The sequence below is a fragment of the Cylas formicarius genome, unplaced genomic scaffold, assembly GCF_029955315.1.
Source record: "Cylas formicarius isolate icCylForm1 unplaced genomic scaffold, icCylForm1.1 PGA_scaffold_12__32_contigs__length_19106922, whole genome shotgun sequence".
In the NCBI taxonomy this organism is placed as follows: domain Eukaryota; kingdom Metazoa; phylum Arthropoda; class Insecta; order Coleoptera; family Brentidae; genus Cylas; species Cylas formicarius.
Window position 1 is genome coordinate 8,584,024 of NW_026844225.1, and position 8,861 is coordinate 8,592,884.

Consider the following 8,861-nt stretch of genomic DNA (forward strand, 5'->3'; position numbering starts at 1 on the left):
AGAACAAAAGTATATAACAGCAGAACAATTATAAAAGAAAAATCAAAATAAAATTTCGGACAATACATAAGTTTTAATTAATATTTTAAAAGTAATTAAATTATCACACTCCTTAATATTTTTTGGCAGCAGAATTGCGCGTATTGCTCTGTTTTGTATTTTCTGAAGTTCCGCTGGTCTATAGTTAGGTATAGGTAAAGTAATAATTTTGTATAATAATTTTGTATAACTCGTTAAATTTTGGCCGGCTCTAGATATGAAACCCACCTTTTGAGAGAACTTTCTCATTATACAATCTTAATGTGCATGTGCATGTGGATCTAATATAATTACCAGATATTTTATATGTTTCTCATACTGTAAATTAACGCCATTTATATTATTATTAACACTCTGCAGATTCAAACCATAAACAGAACTTCGACTTCATGAAATTAATGCTAAGATTATTATTGAACAGCCATCATTGATATCTCGCAGCATTTCTTCGATATTCTTACCAACCACACATATTATGGTATCGTCGGCAAATAATGTAATTTTGCTGTTTTTCACAACTTGAGCTAGATTATTAATGTACAAAAGAAACAATAATGGCCCCAAAACAGTCCCCTGTGGTACCCCATGTTCCACCAAGATAGACTCAGGCACAGATGGCTCATATTTTACTTTTTGTGTTCTGCCAGATAAGTAAGATTTTAGCCAATCCAGGGCTAAGTGCTTTATACCCATATTTTCTAGCTTATCAATTAAAATATCCCTATTGCACAGTCTCAAAAGCTCTTCTAAAGTCCAAATAGACAGCCAAAATAAAACTATTCTCATCGACAGTCCCAACAAATTCATCATAGATACTAACCATCACAGTCTGGCAAGAATGTCCCGTTCGAAATCCCGATTGAGTAGAGACAATTAAATTGTTTGCGTCACAATGTCTCTGCAGCTGCTCCTTTGCAATGAGTCTAAATAATTTCTCGTACACTGGCACAGTGTTGATCCATCTAAAATTAGAATGCAGCTTAGTACCTGGAACTACCAAAGATGACTTCCATTCGTCTGGAAATTGCCCTTTAGAAAATGACGCATTTATAACATCCAATATTCGGTTTCCAACCACCGCAAAAGTATCCTTGATGACTCTTGTTGAAATGCCAGATTCACCCCCACCAACATTTTTCATTCCACGCACAATCCTTTTTAAGTGAACCAACGAAATGTTTTCAAACCTCGCGTATCGCGTATCCTGGTTTTGATCGATTGATTATTGTCGATATGATGTCTTCAATGCTCTGCACAAAATATTTATTAAATTCACTGGCTATATCCAGTTTTTACCAGTCCCTGTTCAAAAACAATTTCCCTTGGCATGGATAAACTTTTATTCGGTATTTAAATGAACGGCAATATGGAAAATATTTTTAAATTTCTAGATAAATTCGACTATTTTCATACTATTTCCAAAACTTCTGGATTCCTCCTGCGTCGGTTTTTTTAAATAAAACTAGCTGACGTTTCGCCAATCATTCTGTTGACATTTTCAGAGCTTAACTGATTAACTGATTCTTTTCGTTAAATAGTTTGTGCTCTAGTCAAGGGCTTTTCACAGGTCATCAACGCTAAGTCTATACGGCGTTTTGGGTTATCACTACAAATAAAGTTTATTTCCTCAAAAAAAAATACAAATAAGGGCCTAACACTCTAGCGAAAATCGCATTTCGATTGCCCTTTTCTAACCTACAATATCAGTAAAATAATTAAAAATTCGAAATAATGTCACATCTTTGGGAATATTTTCATTATAAAATATTGATAGCATAACGAGAGTTCTTTTTAACACGTCCAAAATATGAAAAGAGATACGGTGTCACTTTTAGCAACCTGGAATATAAGATTATTTAAAACAAAAGGATTTAAATTTAAGAACTGCAACACTCCAAGTCTTTACGCCAACTAGTATTCGAAAAAGCTGCTGGGTTGGTTGAGGAATATTCCAGGAATTTCGTAAAATAAAAAAAATTCAAAGATTCTTAATATCCATGTTTATATATCATATATTATATAGTTTATATATCATGGACCACTAAAACTAAACCTTATGGAAAATAAAAATAAAGAAATGTATAGATATCAAAATTTTTTGCCTAAATATTCATTTTTAGTTATTGATTTCATTTAACTGGGATATTCTCTGTGTTTTTTCTTTATTCATTTTTAACTTTACCATTTATGTATTCGAAAAAGTAAGACATTTTTGAATGGGCCATAATTAAACGGAAATAAAATAAAAAAATTAAACTGAGTTGAAATGTAAAGCTAATTGTTTGAGGCTTTAAATCTTCGAGTGATTTAGTATTTAAATTTATATATTTACTGCTTTTTAACGAATGAATTACAAGTTAATAGCTATTAAATTAAAAAAAATAAAAATAGACATAGCCTAGCACAAAACCAGCTTAAAAGAATGAATAAAGAACTATTAAAAGAATTACTTTATCTCACACACTTCCTTTATATAATTAAAATAATTCATTATGTTTATTTCTGTTATTTTATTGTACAGTAAAAATAAACTATTTTTTCAAATAATCTCTACAATTATATATAAGTTTTCTGTCCTAATTTTTCATGTAATGGAAGAAGAAACAAACAAAATTTTTAAGTACCAGGGACTTTTCGAAAAATGTAGCTTTTTTTTGTGTAGCTTTTTATTGTGTCGGAAATGTATATAACGACTGCTATGAAGATTATACGCAGAATTTAGTAATGTGTTTAACATTTTACTGCCTATTTCACCTTGCTTTAAACTTGAAAAATATCTAATTATCTATGTTTCGTTTCTGAAATATGTTAGCTATTTTAGGGTTTTCGTGTACAGCTTAAATAAATTCATAATAATTCATTAATAAATTCTTTATAAGCTACGATATCGGTTAACTTAAAATTATTAAAAACTGAATCCTACTTTAATTTAATCGGCCTCATAATATAATAATAAAGAGGGTAAGATTAGTTGTGAAGTCAATTTTCTCTTGCTGTGTATTCTGAAAGTTGAAATATATAGGCCACGTTTAAATAACAATCTCCTGCACCCAGCTTGTACAGTGTGTCGCGTTTAAAATGAAGACACCTCTATCTATATTCTGGCTATTTGAAGTTTTGCACAGTTGCACAGGTTGATGGTGCACATTTTTTAATATTTTCAACTGAAATTAAAATTTTAAACGCATCCCCAAAGAATTTTCGATATTTTGCTTCGCTTTAAAGATATCAGAAAAGTTATTTGAAAAAGTTGCAGGAGTTGCAGGAGATTAGATTTCTAAATTAAAAACTAGTGTCTTTAAATTACTTCTTCTTACTTATGAAGTCTAAAAATGATCAAACGAGGATTAAATGACTACAAAAAATCGCATTTTTTCGAACAAGAGTAAATATCACTAAAGTGTTAGTGGGGTTATTCGTTATTTGAAAATTTCGTTATTCGTTTGGAATGCTAAGTTTTATAAAAAAAATTTATCACTCACCAAAAATAAATCGAGTGTTATAATGTCAGGGGACAAGAGAGGACAGATGTTTTGATTCCTCAAAAAGGTGTAAACGTTTTCTTGCCCTGTGTTCCATTAAAAGTTGGCTATTATTTTATCGAAAATGTTAGAGTAGTTTACAACATAATAAAGTAAAGACAAATATTATGTTGGACAAAATTTCCTATCCTAGAATTTGCGAATGTTTTTGTTACTCAAACAAGCACAGCTTTAGTTTGCTAGTATAAAGAAATTTTCTTCGCGACTTAGAGAACTTTTCAAATTGTTTTCCATCATGTTAAAACCCAGACAAAATAAATTGTCGCGTTCGTTCGAAAAATAAACTGTTAAACTCGTTCCGTTTCTAAGTTTTCGAGGAAATACGCAAATCTTCAAAGTAGAAGTTATTTAAATATTTATCGAAATATTTTTCGATATGATCGAGCGTGTTAGAGAAAACAGACGCCAAAGGAATGAATTTTTATGTAAATAAATGTAGACGTTTCCAATCACGACGTTTATCGTATATGGACGGTGCACACCGAAATGTAAAGGGTTTGTATAATGTGACGTCTTTGGAACATAGTAGTGGAGAATCTGATCGAATCCTAATGGGATTTTATTGTTGCTACCTTGAAACTTTACCAAGCGGCTCGTGTCGGAAAACAATAAGTTTAATTAAGCGTCGAAGATAATCCATCAAAACGATTTGTTTAAAATCGTGATCAGCGTGTACGTGGTTGAATAACGGTATTCCGTTGTATGCTCTAACGTCTTTTATCTTGCTTTTTGCTATGGAAATTCCCAAATCCGTCTTGTTAAACACTAAAACCGCATTTAAAATTAGTTTATATGAATTTTACCAATTGTAATTTTGGATACGTTCTGGTTTTTTTGGCGGCAATTAACGTGGTGGAGTTGTTTTTCTATTTGTTTATGAAATAGCTTATTAACACGTATTCCTGCGCCTCCGCCTAATTATAAACTCTTTTGTTCTCAATTATCATCGGCAGGTATCGCCTAGATTGAACCGCATTCGACACACCTCATATAACAATAATGCTTTTGTTTTTCTTATTGAAGTCAATGCATAAATAAGGAGTGAATCACAAAAATAAGGAATGTTGGAAGAAAAATGTAAAAAGTAAAACAAGCAATATTAGTACGAACGTACCTAACCACCTAACCACCGATACAATGTAGTAATATATTGAGAATTAATTAATTAGGAAAAAAACCTAACAAATATAAATAAGTTCCTTAAGTCCACCCAAGATTCACAATCTAACAATTTTAAACAAATCAAAGGGGGATAAAAAAAGAAAGAAAAAAAAATAGACACTGGAAAAAAGCAAGCACAATATTCAAAAACGACTATAAGAAAAAAAATAAACAAAAAAAAACAAATAAAAAAAACAATTTAGTGGTTCAACCTCTCTCTAATCTCACCAGCTCTTTTAATTTCTTTCTAAATGTAGAAGTGGATGAACAAGTAACAACATCCAATGGAAGTGAGTGAAGTAAGTTTTAATAGCGTTATATGTGAAAGAGCTCTGAAACGCAGCCGTACTATGCTTGGGAACATTGAACAGGTTACGGTGATGAGTCGCCCTGTTATGTATTTCACTATCCCTGACCATAGAGATACTGGGGCTTTTCGTACCTAGTAATTTTATACACTAACGTAGAGACATGCACAAAATACCTTTCAGACAGATTTAACCACTGAGAATTCTGTGTGCCGGCGTTATATATATATATATATATATATATATATATATATATATATATATATATATATATATATATATATATATATATATATATATATATATATATATATATATATATATATATATATTATAATATAGTTATACTACACACACATATACTATAGGACTACGTTTGTGATTCTACTCGAAAAATTCATTATATACTTCATTTATTATATATCAATGCTTGGTATTACAATTTACAGAACAGTTATCCCTGAATTCTATTATTGACAGCATCCATATGCAAAGTTATAAATAAATAATAAGTAATATTATATGTTAGATGACTTTCCATTTGTCGAAATTTTCAAATTGACCACTTTTGAGATGGGTTGAAAAGCCCTCTGTTGTGACTTAAGGGGTTCTGAATAGTTTCGTTATTATTATATTCATTATTATTTATGTTAAAATTCAGGGATATAAAAAACAAGTTATGAATTTTAATGTAAGGGGTGATATAAAGCAATTTCCTTTATGCTTTAACACAGAAAAAATACAATCGATTACTCAAAAATAACATTTGTAAGCAGATTAGCGTAGATGCCCTGTAAACTACCCTCCGAGGATAGATTCAATGGCGTATATTATCGTAGCGATGTGGTATTTCCCCGATAAACGCTTGTAGTTGCTAGATTGAACTGGATAAACATGACTAAATAAACTGCCACCGACCCCACAATCTGAAACAAGTTCCATAAAAGGACATCTTAGTTAGGAAAAACAAATTAATCTGTCACAATAACATCTACTATAATTTGAAATTCGCTTCTGGGTATTGTGTATATAAGAGCGTTTTACTATTATTTTAGTTCAGTGGCGTAGTAGTTTTTGGGGGTTTCAGTTATCAAAAATAAATTCAAATTTATTAAGTGTATTTTTGGTTTGCAAATAGATACTGTCTGTTTTTCAAGTAAATCAAACTGTTTAATTACGAATATTGTTACCAAACTAAAAGGTGTTCGTAACGTTTTAATTTTGGGATCTGTCTAGTTATATTATGGTTAGTTTTTAAAATGGCTTTTATACCACACCCTCTCCAAAAACTGTTAAAAATTATATACTTCGAATGGAAAAAAATTCCACTCTCCTTGTATTATTTTTTGTTTGGATTGTAGATGAAATAGGTGTGTGTTTCAATAAGAAATTTTGATTTGGTGTTTTATAATTAAAATCTTGTTGCTTATGGAATATGGAAATGTCAAATAACTTATTAAGGCTGTGAGTTTTGTCTCAGTTCGCTATAGGGGTTTTACTGTTTGTAATGGTCATCACTTCTGCTTTAAAGACTATGCGACTATGCTTTTCCCAAGTAAACCTTTCCATATTAGTTTTCAAGTTATTAAGGAAACGCTGTCGTTATAATCAAGCTTGCGAGGTTCACTTCTGCTATCTTTTTTTCCTGCAATAATTTAGCACAGTGGTCTTTCCGCGATATTTGTCAACCTTTTCTTGTGCCGTAAAACTAAGATTATCATTTCTAGGGCAGTCAGATACTTTTAAAATAATGCTTTTTGAGACGTAAGAGAGAATTATTACAGCTTCTCTTTGTTGGAATAAATCAATTATTTTTATAGGTAGATATATTTCATTTGGTACCTATCCATCTTTGAGGAAAATTATTATTAAGACATTCCTTTAAAAACCTAGAGGGATGGCCATTTTTTTGTAGGTAAACAGGATTATATTTTGTACTTGTACTTTTGAGGGTATCTTAATTATTTTTATAGACAAATATATTTCAATTCGCTAAAGATCGTACAGTGATGACTTCGGGTACCATCTTGCTGTAGGTAAACAGCATTATATTGAGGCAGTAGAATATTATCCAGCAGTCCTGGAATCTACGTACTGTCAAAACTTCAAAAATTCGGTAAACAAAATAAAACATGACACCCCAACTCTGTCTGAATAAAGGGTCGTTATTATTATTAATATCTTTAGTTTTCGGTATAACAATTTCCTAATGATTTTTTCTATATTAAGACGAAGGTGTTGCTTGTATATATCCTTAAACTTTATTTCCCTGTTTTCATTGATGTATGTTTTAGGACACGAGTTAAAAAATGATCCGTGCATAAATAAATTTGATTTCGCAAAATTCTAATGATAATACAGATTTTCATAGCCATACCAGCTTACTCATCTTTGGAAATATCAGATTAAATTATGCATTTAATTTTTGAAAATTGTCATTTACGTGCTTGTTTCTAAGAAAAAGTGCATACTATTACAAATTGTATATAGATATACAGAGGATTCCATTTAAAAAAATCAAGTAGGGTGGGATAATTTTTTGATTTGCCTGTATACTAATTCCCAAGGAGGAATATAAGAAAATGCAATATTTTCAATTTAGCTCTTAAACTAAAATGTATTAAAATTAATGTTGGCAGCACGTATTAAAAATTTTAATACGCCATTAGAATTATTACTTGAAATATAGCCCAATGTACACTACTAAAAAATTAAAAACAAATTACACCATTTCATACCGTTTGCAACATGGACGATTTAATTAGGAAGAATCCAGAAGCCGAAAAATTGAAGTTCTCGTGAAGTAAATGTCTAGAAAACGAGTGTACCTGAAAAATAGAAATAAAAAAACGAATGGGATTTAAATAGTCAGCACGGTTTTAAATTCACTCACCCTAATTGAGAAGGAGAGCGGTTCAATGGGTAATTTATGTAACAAGTGTTTCATTTTTTGATATTCGTTTGCGACAAGTTGGCAAATAATGCACAGCAAAACGACTTGCAGGCTTGACTCGAGACAAAATATTACGGATATAACGTACTCCATTCCCGATAGAAGGGTGACGAATTTGTCGTTGGAAGTTTTGCCGCGACACATGAGATACAAATTCGTAAACAAGTCGACGTGTTGGTTCACTATTTTAATGAACAATGGGAATCCATAGACCGTCCCCAGCGATTGGAACACGATTTGAACCTTATGAAACGTGGATTGGATGTTCAAAAGTAATACTTCCTCCAAATGCACGGAGAATTTTCTTCGAATTCGTTTATGGAGATAAACCAAGTTATCAGAAATTTGCGAAAAAGTGTGCTTTATCCCGTACATGTAGGTGCAAAACATTAGTAAATGTATATCATTGATTTTGGTGGGAAAGTATAATATAATCCAGGTCCAAATACAAGAAAGCGTGTCGTCTTTGCATACGACTATGTTGTATGCCAGAAATACAAACCAGCCGGTTAAAATAATACACAGGCACGTGTAGAAATAAAATTTCACCGGCCTATAAGACTCGTGCTTCGGCATGTTTAATAAATCGTTTTCAATTGTTCTAAATTCCTTTCTTACGTTCACTAATTCTCGTTGATGGAATATGGTAAAACTTAACGCCGTTATCATTGCCAGTTGAATCATAAAAGCGTCTAAAAATTGGGCCAAACCCACCAAAGTGTCGCTTTCGAAGGAAGTATCTTGGAAATTGATTGTCACAAAGGCAATTGCGGTGGCAAATATTAGTAACATGTAACTAGCAATTAAGACTATACCGACAATACCGTTAAATTTATTTCTGGATATATTTTGTGGCAG